This window comes from Rattus norvegicus (assembly GCF_036323735.1).
Source record: "Rattus norvegicus strain BN/NHsdMcwi chromosome Y unlocalized genomic scaffold, GRCr8 chrY_unlocalized_36, whole genome shotgun sequence".
NCBI classification, from domain to species: Eukaryota; Metazoa; Chordata; class Mammalia; order Rodentia; family Muridae; genus Rattus; species Rattus norvegicus.
The window spans coordinates 62,648-75,751 of record NW_026947396.1 but is presented as its reverse complement, the minus strand read 5'-3'; the positions used below and the strand labels follow the sequence as shown (position 1 = coordinate 75,751).

Sequence of the window (13,104 nt, the reverse complement as noted above, 5' to 3'; positions counted from 1 at the left end):
AGATAGAACTTAGGAAATTGAACTGTTTGTCGCAGGAATGGACCTGGTAATAAAATTATCCAGAAGGCTCTCCTACATCCCGTGTTACTAGGTATTTTCTACACATGCCAAGACCCTGAATAACTTTGTCCATTCAGAGCAGGTAACCACTCATAAAGCAAAGGGAACTCTCTAGCATTAGAGAGATGTTCTGCATAAATGTTTCCACTGTGTCAAAGGAGACACTCCTGGAAAGGGCACCCTAGAATCTGGTCAATATTAAGAAAGATCTTTAGCAGGTAGGCCATGGCAATTCTCAGGGATAATGTAATTAGGCCGTATCTAAAAAATCTCTTGCAACCTAGAGAGCCCTAGCTTTTTCTGTGATATCAAAAGTAATGTCGTGACTGCAGCTGCCTCTCAGACATTCCTTTAGTACCTCTAAGGTTTATTAATTGGCCTTTATTTTAGTTTAAACAGCTATTTAGGAGGGAGAACAAATAGGATGTAGATATCAGAGATGGGGGGAAGGAAGTTGGCCTAATGTTTTAGTTTAAAAAACGAAGAAATACATGGTACATGGGAAAGCTCTGGGTACTGTGTAGGGGTTGTGAGGGTACACTGAACACATCGCCTTGACCTGAACCTTCAACATATTGGATTCAGAAGGTGAGAGCCTCTCAGTTGCATCTGCATTTCCTTGCTGGTTATGGCTCCTGGAAGTCAGAGATTTTTTATTATTAATTTCTTTATTCCAAAAGGCAGGGGTTCGGAAGGGTTCAGTTGTTTTTCTGAGAGCTCATGACTTTCATTATTTTTCTCCATGAGAAAAAGTTCCTAAGGAAGGAGTGATGACAAGTATTGTATCCTCTGCTCAGTGTAAATTCCTCCTTGCTTTGGATTCCTATAGTGCACTTTGTTTCTGACACTGATATCTGTGACAGAGATGTGCATCTAGCTGCGACATCATCATCTCAGTCTTTCCACTAGTATTACTCTGATTACAATTCCCTGACAGGTACCCTTTAAATTTCTTGGTCGATACGTATGATTCCTTGACAATTTTCTTTTCTTTTACTTATATCATTTTTTAAGCAATTTATTGCTTTTTTAATTGGATACTTCTATATTTTCTTTACAAATATAATTTCCTTTCCCAGTTTCCTCTCCAAAAGAGCCCTGACCAGTCCAATTCCCCTTTTTCTATAACCCCCTTACTGCCTCTTGACATTCCATTGAACTGGGAATCAAACCTAGGGTGGACCAAGGGCCTCTTCTTCCATTGTTGCTCACCAAGACCATCTTCTGATACATATGGAATTGGAGCCATTGGTCTGTAATGTGCAGTCTTGAATGTTGATTTAGTACCAGAAAGGTTTCGTTCATTGGCATTGTTCTTATGGGGATTAAAGCCCCATTCAGATCTTGTAATCCTTTCTCAACATTTACCAACAAGAAGTCCATTTTCAGTTCAGGATTTGCCGTTATCATTTAACACTGTATTTCACATACTCTAGCTGTGTCTCTCGGGAAAGGTCTATATCTGTTCCTGGCATAATGCACTTCTTAGCTTCATCAATTTTATATCGTTTTGGTGGCAGATGTGTATATATATATATATATATATATATATATATATATATATATATATATATACTTTTGGTGGCTCCTACAACTAGGTGGTTAGGTGGAATGTTAACATAGAATCTTCCCAACTAGGTAAAGAATGTAGAATTCAGAAATGACAATGTCAAATGGACTCCATCCTGTATTATGAACATATTGAATTTGAGGTTTGACTGGTGGTAATGCCATTCTTCTCCCTGCCTATCCTCCAGTATCTAAGGTTTTTACTTAAGAAAGAATAATATTAAAACGTCCAAAACCCTCAAGTCTGGCCATGGGAACACAGGAAGATAGGTAGTACAGAATTAATATCAAATGGGACTAAAGAACCGAATTCTATAGTCCATGTGTTGCTGATGTCTGGTAATTTTTAGATGAAATAAGCATTTAGGAGTTTATCATTTGAAGTGAGTACACAGTATTTACACCATTATGCTCAGTCTATAGCTAGGCACTATTTGTTGCCAAATCATTGTAGAAAATGGAATTGGAAATCAATATATTTGAGTACACTTTCAGGAATATTTATGAAATGCCCTGTCAATGAAAGTACAATAAGAAAGTAAAATACAATATTCATTTAATTACAGGACTGTAGGGAAAATACTGGCCTTTGAGATACATAGATAACCAAGAAAATTGAACTCTATGTCACTGGAATGAACCTGGGAATAAAAATATTATCTAGAAGAACCTCCTACACTAGATGTTCCTTAAACTTTTCTACCCATGCCAAGGCCCTTATTAACTTTTTCCATCCCAAGCATGTAACTGCTTAAAAAATCAAAGAGAAATCTCTAGCTTAAGAGAGATGGAGTATGTAAAGGTTTCCACTGTGTCACAGGAGACATACATGGAATGGGCACCCTCGAATCTGGTCTATGTAAGGAAAGCTGTTTAGCAGGTATACCATTGAACTTCTCAATGACATAATCATTAGGCCCTCCCTGAAACATCTCTTGTAACCTGGAAAGCCCTAGCTTCTGTGATGTCACAATATTGTTGTGACTGAAACTCCCTATCAGATATCACTTCAGTACCTCTAGTGTTTACTAATTGAATTCTAATTCAGAGTAAACAGCCATTTTGGAGTGAAAGCAAAGAGGATGAAGAGATCAGAGATGGGGAGAAGGATGCTGGCCTTCTTTCTTGATATAAAAAAAGGAAGAAATACATGGTCCTTGGGAAAGCTCAGTGAGTCATTGGTCCAGATTGAATGGGATGGCTGAAGAGACAGCCTTGATCTGAGCCTTCAATATAAGGGTAACAGAAGCTGGGAGCCTCCCAAAAACATCTGGACTTCCCTGTTATTATAGTTCTTGGAAGTCAGAGAATTTATATCATTTATTTCTTTATTTCAAAAGCCAAGTTTTGGGAAGGGCACAGTTGTTTTCCTGAGATCTCATAGCCTTTATTCTTTTTGTAAAAAAGAAAGTGTCCTAAGGAAGATAGGATTGACAAGTATTGTGTCCTCTTCTCAGAGTAAACTCCACCATGCTTTGGATACCTATGCTGCCGTTTGTGTCTGACACTGATATCTGGGAGAGAGAAGTGCTTCTGTTTGAGATTTCATCATGTCAGTCTTTCCACTAGTTTTACTCTGAATACCACTTTGGATTTCCGAGTCAATATATGTGATTAATTGTCAGTTTTCTTTCTTATCTTTCATTATATTTACTCTTTAGCAAATTTTATTGTTTTTTTTTAACTTGTTGTTTCTATATTTAAATTTAAAATATTATTTCCTTTCCCAGATTCCTGCCCTTAAGATCATATCTGTTCCCTTTCCTTCTTTTCAAACCCCCTTTTCTGCCAATTGACATTCCCTTGAACTAGGAGACAAAGCTAGCGAGGACAAAAGGCTTCTACTCCCATAGTGCCCAACAATGATGGGGAGAAGGAACCTGGCCTTCTGCCGTGGTATTAAAATAAGAGAAAAATATGTCATCCTTAGGAATGCTAAGTGCATACTTCATACGTGTTGACTGGAGTAACTAAAGAGATAGCCTTGATATGAGCCTTCACCATATGGGAATCAGGAGCTGAGAGCTCCTCAGAAGCATCTGTAATTCCAAGTTCTTATGGTTCCTGGAAGTCAGAGTGTTTATATCATTCATTGCTTTATTCCAAAAGCCAAGTTTTGGGAACAGTACAGTTGATTTGCTGTGACCTCATGGCCTTTATTTATTTATTTTTTTTTTTGTCCAAAAGAAAGACGTCCTAAGGAAGAAGGGAAAGACAAGTATTGTGTCCCTAGCTCAGAGTAAACACCTCCATGCTTTGGATTCCTATAGTGCAGTTTTTATCTGACTCTGATATTTGGGAGAGAGATGTGCTTCTAGTTGAGACTTCATCATCTCTGTCTTTCCACTAGTATTACTCTGAATACCACTTTAGATTTTCGAGTCAATGGGTTTGATTAGATGACTGTTTTCTTATCTTTTATATCTTGAGTTTATTTATTTTTTAGCAAATTTAATTGCTTTTTTTAAACTAGATGTTTCTCTATTTACCTGTAAAATATTATTTTCTTTCTAATTTTCCTTCTTATAAAATCCCTACCTATTCACTATCCCTTCTTTAATGACACTTTCTGCCCCTTGACAATCCCTTGAACTATAAGACAATTCTGGGTTGGATCAAGGGCTTCTCCTTCCATTGGTGTCCATTAAGATCATCATTTGCCACATATCCATTTAGAGAAATTGGTCTGTCCATGTAAAGTCTTTTAATATTGGTCTAGTACCAGGAAGTTCTGGTTCATTGGTACCGTTGTTGTTATGGTGTTGAAAGCACCTTCAACTCTTGTAATCCTTTCTCAAAATCTACCAACAAGAGGTCCGTTTTCAGTTCACTGGTTTGCCACTAGCATTCACTTCTGTAATTGACATGCTCTAGCTATGTCTCTCAGGAAATATCTACATCCAGGTCCTGGTACAATGCACTTCTTAGCTTCATCAATCTTATTTAATTTGGTGGCTGTTATATATACTTTTGGTGACTCCTACAATTATGAAGTTAGGTGGAATTTTAACATGGATTCTGCGCAAATAGGTCAAGAAGGTAGAATCCACAAATGGCATTGCCAAGTAGACTCTCTCCTGTTCTTATGAACCTATTGAAGTTGAGGTTTCACTGGTCCAGAAGCCATTCTTCTTTGTGATCATCCTCCTCTACCTTCTGCTTGGCCTTAAGAAAGAAACATGGTAAAACATCCTAAACAATTAAATCTGGGCCTGAGACACTAGAATGTAGATATTTTTGCAAATGATATCAAAAGTGACTAGAAAAGAAAATTCTATGCTCCATATGGTCCTTTTTTAACTGATATCTGGAAATTTTGGATAAAATATAATTTTGGAGTTTATCGTTTGATGTCGCTACACCATATTTACACTGTTATACTCAGTCTATTGCTGTACGCCTTTGTTGAGAAATCATTGCAAAAAATGAGTTAGAAATTAGAATGTTTGAGTACACATTCAGGAACATTTATAAAATCACCTATCAAGGAATATACAGTAAGAAGTGAAATACAGTATTCATTAAAACTAAAGGTCTGTAGGGAAAATACTGGCATTTGTGATACAGAGAAACCCTAGAATTTGAACTGTATTTCACAGTAATGTACCTAGGAATAAAATATTATCTAGAAGAATCTCCTACACTCCATGTTCCTAAATCTTTTCTACCCATGCCAGGTCCCTGACCAAATTTCACCATTTAGAGCATGTAACCACTAATGAAGCAAAGATAAGTTTGTAGATTTAGAGAGATGGAGTTCGTAAAGGTTTCCATTGTGTCACAAGAGACATACCAGGAAAGGGCACCCTTGTATCTGGTTCATGTAAGGAAGCTATTTAGCAGGTAGGCTTTTTCTGTGATGTCACAAGTGTTGTTGTGACTGCAACTCCCTTTCAAATATTCCTTCAGGACCTCTAGAGTTTACTGACTGGCCTGTAATTCAGAAAAACGAGCCATTGGGGAGTGAGAAGAAAGAGGATGAAGAGATGAGTATGGGGAGAAGGAAGCTGGTCTTCTGACTTGGTGTCAAAAAAAGGAAGAAATATGTGGTCCTTGGGAAATCTCAGTGAATCCTTGGTAGGGGTTGAGTAGGATCACTGAAGAGATAGATTGGATCTGAGCCTTACACATATGGGAATCAAGAGCTGTGAGCCTCTCCGAAACATCTGGACTTCACAGTTCTTATGCCGCTGGAAGTCAGAGATTTTATATCATTCATTTCCTTACTCCAAAAGCCCAGTATTTGGATGGTCACAGATGTTTTCCTGAGAGCTCATGGCATTAATTCTTTTCGTAAAATATAAAAAGGTCCTAAATAATAAGGGAGAGAAAAGTATTGTGTCCTCTGCTCAGAGCAAACTCCTCCATGCTTTGAATACCAATAGTGCAGTTTGTTTCTTACACTAATATCTGGGAGAGAGAAGTCCTTCTAGTTGAGACTTCATCATCTCAATCTTTCCACTAGTATTTCCACTGACTAACACTTAAGTTTTCTGAGTCAATTGGTGAGATAAGCTTGCATTTTTCCTTTCTTTTCTTTCTTTCTTTTTTTTAATTTTTTTTAGCAAAACTCTCAAATATCATCCTGGGTGACGATGTAGATTAGACCCATCAGATGAAATGAAGAATTGAAAAACTCTCCTGGGGATGAAAATGGTAAGGAAATCACATTGATGTATCATAAATGCGGTGCCAAGAGCAATATTAATACTAGTCTGGGGAGATGCTGCCTTTATCAGAGACCACAGACCTTTAGTTTAGAATGATTCAGTACTAAACTGGGAATGGAAAATGATGGTTGATATGGTTCTAACAGATCTCATAACATTAAAAAGGGTCTCTTCCAGATCAGAGAATGATTATTGTAAAGCAACTTCCAGAATAAACTTATGAGACCCACCATCAGCCTGTGAAATAATGTGCGAAAGAAGAAATTAGTGTCTCTTCAGGGACAATCTGTTGCTTTCAAACAAACAGTAAAGTGTCCATTCTATGAATGATACATAGATATATACACATTATAGCAGGATGAATACAGAGTTTCTTCAGGTCCATGAAAGAGGTATTCAGCAGTTGACCTGGCTCAGCAATAAAGTTATTTTTTGCCAACTCATGAGACCTGAGCTCCTTCACTAGGAGATCCATGATTGAAGGAAAGAACAAACTTCAGACAACTTGTCTCAGATTTCTATGTAGTTCAGATTTCCTGGTCTTGGTCCTCAGAAGGAAGGACATCTTGTTTTTCAATTCTTGTTCATCCTATAATCCTTCTCTCTTATGCACTAATGCAAATAAATTAGGGTGCATTTCATTGATAGATTACAATTGATATTTTAATTCTGTTGCCAAGAACTATAGAAAATAAGAAGGGCTGTATCAAAGCATCCTTTGAAAGTCAGAATACGGGAATGTGTCCATTGGAAATTTGTAACTGAGCTGAAACTCTTACTAGAGACAAACTGCCATAAAAGGTCGTCTCTAGATACCTGGTGTAGTAGTTGGTGTTCCCAACAGATAGTAAAGGATGAATCTCTCTGTATAGAGGAATCTGATTGTTCAAAATGATCACAGACTATGGACCACATAATTTAACAATGGCTGACTATTTGTAAACTCCTAGAATCCATTAGTTTATTAGTCCAAAAGGCTTGGTGTCTCATCTGGTCATAAGTATATGGATAAATTTTCAGTATGCAGGTTCTAATGTATGTGAGGGTTTGGTAGCATTGTGAGTGCAAACATGAAAAAGTAAAAGCTTCATTCTTCCATGTTTTCTATGGGGATTCAAATAAAAGGCATAGTTAAGAATAGACTGGGATTGCCATTCTCAAACAGACCAGTATCTTCAACTGAACATTCATTTCTGGGAAGCTGCACGCTGTCAGAATGGCTCAGGTGTATGTGAACTGCAAGATCTAGTCTGGGAAGGCAGACCTGTTCATCAATCACACCTGCCCCTACTACAGAAACACCCAAGACTTCCTCAATCAACTTTTTTGGACACATGGTCTTCTGGGATTCGAAGATATTAGATCTACTAACAACAACAATGCGATTCAAGATTACTTACAACAGGTCACTGGAGTGAGAATAGTTCCTTGGATCTTTAAAGGTAGAGAAAGACTGCATAGGTAGTCACAGTGATCTAATCTCCCTGCAACAGAAAGAGGATATAATGATGTTGCTGAAGCAGTTTGGAGCTCTGCATTTATAAAAGGGATGGCTGTAAAAGCCCATGCTGACAGCAGACATTCAACCATGCTGAGAGTTGAAGTGCGTCACAGATGACTTCAGTATTTTCATAGGATTGGGATTTAGAACAAATTCGCTTTTATTCTATTCCTCAGTGCAAAAAAATCTGTTGCTGTTTGCCTCAAACCATGGGGTAGGGAAACTTAAGAGGCAACAGAGGTTTGATTTTCCAGTCTTCATGTTCTGACATGTCTCTACTTCTAAGTCCATGTTTCACAAGCCAGATCATTTAAATCTCCAGGGAATCAGTTACTGTTTGCCTACCATGCTGGTCTTCTGAAGTCATTTTACAGAAGTCCACTTCCTAGTAATTATTAAAGCAATGAAAATTATGAAGTTGTTTATGATCTACACACAGGCCTTTCATGCCCCAAGCATGTACCATCCCACATCTGCCTTGGCAACTCTCAGCCAGTGTTTAACCTATTCATCCAACAACCCACAGAAGTCCACACTTGTATGAGGATGTTGTTTGAGAAACAGATGAATAGCTTTAGCATGGTTGTTCTTCACTGTAGCCATATTAACACAGACGGCAGAGTATATGATGCATTCAGCTCTGTTTGTCGCGTTTAATTGCCCATAAAGTCCCAAACAGCTCTGAGCTGATTGTGTCAGAGTACGAGCAAAGTCAAATATAAAATGCAAAATTTCAGAACTCTCCTTCCAAGGCTGTTTGTGAAAGAAGTTGTTCGCAAAACACTGTCCTAATAAATTTATTCCATTCTCACTTTGATATTTTGATTTGATGTCTTGAAATGACATTTAATTATCATTGAAATGCAGGTTCTCTCTATGGTCTCTAGTGAGAAGGATTCATTTTTCAAAGGGATGTATCTGCAGATGCCTGAAAAAATAAATATAAAGAATAGATCTTGATAAAATTCTAGGGTAAAGATGCAACATCCTACTCCAAAGATCCATATAAGAAGCACATTTGACATTGACCTTATATTATTAAGAAATTCTTCACATATTCCCTCTATCATTGGGGATTAAATAATCTCAGATGAATAGTTGACAAACAAGAATAGCCTTTAGAATCATTTTACCCTCTTCACTAATAGTTTTGAGCAAATAGAACACTAAAAGAACACATAGAAGAAATGGTTATAATCAAAAGATACATGTGGGTCAGCTCTAACTCTCATGGTCAAGGTCAATTTGGACACGCTCATTGTGGTCATGGATTGCTCTCATAAGACTCTGCAGAAGGTTTTTCCTATTGCCTCAGTGTAAGCTCCAGGAAGACCAAGCTAACAGAGCTGATCAGGTTCCCTTAGAATGCACTTGAAAGCCACATACGCTGAGGAACTTTTGATGTGCTTTAGCTCTATTGTCAAGTTTTTTTAAGCCTCTAACAAATAGCAAGCTGTCCTTTTTACTCCCTCCTCAACACCTCTAAATGAGCCCTAGCTCAATTGCTCAGTTTCATTGGTCATAGCGCAGCACCCCAAATATGAGCTTATCTTAATGTGTTTCTAACATCCTGCCTGCTACACCAATGGCCACTCCATACTAGATCTCACATGACTGGTAGCTCTTACTCCACCCTTAAATCCTTTCTCCACCCTTGTGTCTACTAGCCTGTTTGCAGGAATACTAGATATCCTCACAACTGGTTGGCCAAGAGCATCTTTATTGAACTATAGAGAATCAATTTGGGAACAGGACCTTCAGTGTTTGCAGGAAGATTCCCGATCTAAGAATCAAAACGTGACCAAACAAGACTCAATCCATGTCTCTGGTTTTGTGTGGGAGATAGAGGAGTTAGAATTTCAGAGTTGAAATTCAAATAATTATAATATACATGTAGTATTAATTATGCCAGGATAAAAGCATCCAAAAAGTGGAAATGGGCAATATTAAAGGCAAGAGAAAAATCCCTAGTACAGCAAACAATGTGGACCTGTTAGAGAGACTGGGCTCTTTCCAGCCATCTGAATTTGTACTTGAAATTCTTCTGACCACTTCTTGATCTCTGCATGTAGAAAAGAACAAAAAGAAAAAGAAAACATAATAAAACAAAAAAAAATCACCAAAATGAAACTAAAAGCAAAAGCAAAAGCGAATCAACCCCAATCCTAAAAGAAGAGGACCAAGTGAAGATTGCTTGAGGTCCTCATTTTTAACTACAACTACAAGCGACCAATAGTTTCAATTCAAATTTTTTTTCATTATTTTATTTGAAACTTCTCTGAGGGTCAAAGAAACAAGGTTTATAAGCTGCAAAAACAGGAAACAGAAACAAACCATACTGTAGAGCTCACCACTGGTATTACTATGGTGACTGTGGGCAATGCGGAGAATACTGCTGTTTGACAATGGGTCTTTTGGTTTTATATATGCTGACAATATCTATGATTCTGAAATGAATTAGAGTCATCACCGAATCATGACTAAATCAACTGTTCCTTTTCTTTGGATAACAAGATATGGCAAACTGTTGACTGACTATCATTTGTATTTTGGACCTAGCCTCTGTGGTAAAGCTAAGTTTTTTGATGGAAAATCCTCCACCAAAACACTGTTTTGTCAATGGTGCTGCCAGCCAAAAACCATTTCCTGAGGCTAATCTGCAATCTCCAGAAGAGGAGATTTTATTTCTAATAATAATCTTCTACCAGATAAGCTTTCTTCAAATCCCAGACATACAAGAGAGAAAAATTTAAAGCAGGTCCACTACAAGCAGCAAGAAGACAAGAATATACACTGGTTTCACAACTATGTATTACAGTATTTGGAATTTTAGCTAGAGGAATATGATAACCGAAGAAGATCCAGGGAATACAAATGAAAAATTAAGAAATCAAAATGTTCTCGTTTGCAGATGTCATGACACCATTTTAAAAACTCTAAAAATGTATCAGTCTCTTAAGACTGAAAAAATACGGTCATAAAATCAGAATATCATACGAACACACAAAATTCCTTAGCCTTCCTTTATTAATTAATCAAAAATTGACATTATTACACTATCTACTTATTCTTAAAACTATAAAAGTTTGATTTATTCAAGTTTTTAAGGTCCTTCAGAACATCAGCTGGAATGTTCTTATATGTTTTCTGGATGGATCATGGTTACTTCGTATGTCTTCTCATAGTATGCTTTATAACTATGCGAATTCAGGGTATTTTGTTATATATTTTAAGAGTGTTTCAAGTGGAATACTTCCCTGATTTCTCTCCCATGGTTTGAAATTGGAAAACAAAAACGATAACGTGTTTTGAGTTTTCACTTTGAATTGTGAATATATTTTCAGCTTTAAGAAACGTAAACTTTTAAAGAACAATTGTCTCTATTCAGGAGCACGTCTAGCTAATTCATAGTGGTCTTTGCATTTTTAATATTTTCATCCACAATATTTTATTTTATATATTCAGATTATTGTGAGGGGAATTTGACCCATATTTCCTCAAAGTATGGTTTGGATTGCCATAAAGGAAGGCTAAGGAATTTTGTGTGTTCGTATGATATTCTGATTTTATGACCGTATTTTTCAGTCTTAAGAGACTGATACATTTTTAGAGTTTTTAAAATGGTGTCATGACATCTGCAAACGAGAACATTTTGATTTCTTAATTTTTCATTTGTATTCCCTGGATCTTCTTCGGTTGTCATATTCCTCCAGCTAAAATTCCAAATACTGTAATACATAGTTGTGAAACCAGTGTATATCCTTGTCTTCTTGTTGCTTGTAGTGGACCTGCTTTAAATTTTTCTCTCTTGTATGTGTGGGATTTGAAGAAAGCTTATCTGGTAGAAGATTATTTTTAATGTTGACTTGAATCTGTTCACAAGTATTTTATTGAGAATATGTGTGTATAGGTTTAAATTAGTGTATAAAATACTCCCTCTTCCTCTCTTTGTGTCAGTGGTCCGTACCTCTTTCTCCCTCTCTCATTACCTTCCCTTTTGCCAGATTGTCCCCCTGTCTCACTCTCTCTCCTTATTTTCTCTATCATTGTTAGATAATACCAGATTCAAAATAGAATTTTATTGTATTAAATCCTTTTGTCTACTTTATGAAATAGTCCTAAACAATTTAAATGCTATTTAAATGTATATTCATTTCTTTTCAACTGAATACATGTGAATCTATGATATTTGAGGTGGGAGAAATTAAATACCTGATTCTATGCAATTATTTATATAGAGCTGTTTTAATTATGCAAAGTGAGCTGATTTAATATTGCTATACCCAATACATCTAGTATATACTCTCACTTCCAACCCCGACCAGCAGGAAAGGAGCAACACCACACGTTCTTCTCAAAGCAGTTTATTCAGGAACCCTTTTGTCTGCAAGCAGGAACAATGCCTCCATCCAGCCCCCGAGGCCACTCCCTTATATCCTCCCTCAACTACCTCACCAGTCTGTGTAACCTCTGTTCATAGGTCCACGTCATATAATGTTATGGTGCACCTGCGCAGTTCTCACAATGGGGCATGGGCTTAAGTTCAGGTGCTATTCGTGAGACGTGGCAGCAGTCCCGGACTCCATCTTGGGATTGCCACTACGCCAGCTCCCCACAGTAAATCACGAATGCTTTAAAAAATATTCTAGATTTGGGACTGTAAATCTAAATAATTTGTGTTTTCTCCATGTTTCCTATATTCTCTTTCATTTTATTAATTCAAACCTTTCATTACCTAACATGGCCAGAGGTTATGACGATCTTGTTAATACTTTCCAAGAGTGACCCCTTCCTTTCATTCATTATATAGTTGTCTACATTTTACTGATTTCAGCCATGATGAGTTGGATATACATGTTATACACCTTCCGCAAGGCCAAAAAGCCATTCTGAAACAAGGTGAAAAGAGACTTTAGGTGTAGAAAATTGTGGGAGGGATCAGACATAAAGCGTGTCTTCTGGATACAAGAAGTATTGCCCTCATGTCACATAGCAGCTGTTGTTTCCTGCACAGCTTCAAACCAGTCAACAGGGAAGAATGCAGGGAAAAGGCCTGAAAACTGCTATACCTATCTGACATACTATGGACAGTTAGTATCTTCAGTTGGAGGATTGAAAATTATTTGTAAGGGTTTATCATAGAGTTATTAAACAGTACTTTAATGTAGAAGATATACACAGGAAGGATTCAAAGAAATAGAGTGATGTGGAAAAAATAAATGGAAAATTATCATCAACATTCATTGGTGGAAATTCTCAAAGAGTAAAATATATAAACTATATTCCTCAGTATAATGTATGTAG

The 13,104-nt window shown here is 37.0% G+C and overlaps 2 long non-coding RNA genes across 5 annotated transcripts in view; one reads left to right on the top strand and one right to left on the bottom strand.

Annotated features, from left to right (window-relative positions):
• Positions 1 to 13,104, bottom strand: part of LOC134484718 (uncharacterized) — a 57,867-nt gene that overhangs the window by 6,250 nt on the left and 38,513 nt on the right. For 2 of the 3 annotated variants that reach the window (XR_010062413.1, XR_010062412.1), the window contains exon 5: positions 8,583 to 8,728. This is a non-coding gene — a long non-coding RNA (uncharacterized LOC134484718). Of the gene's footprint in view, positions 1 to 7,699; positions 7,784 to 8,582; positions 8,729 to 13,104 lie in introns of those variants that run through there. The other variant, XR_010062414.1, reaches the window with a different exon arrangement.
• Positions 1 to 13,104, top strand: part of LOC134484719 (uncharacterized) — a 30,612-nt gene that overhangs the window by 6,141 nt on the left and 11,367 nt on the right. For both annotated transcript variants that reach the window (XR_010062417.1, XR_010062418.1), the window contains exon 3: positions 6,195 to 6,285. This is a non-coding gene — a long non-coding RNA (uncharacterized LOC134484719). The remainder of the gene's footprint in view (positions 1 to 6,194; positions 6,286 to 13,104) is intronic.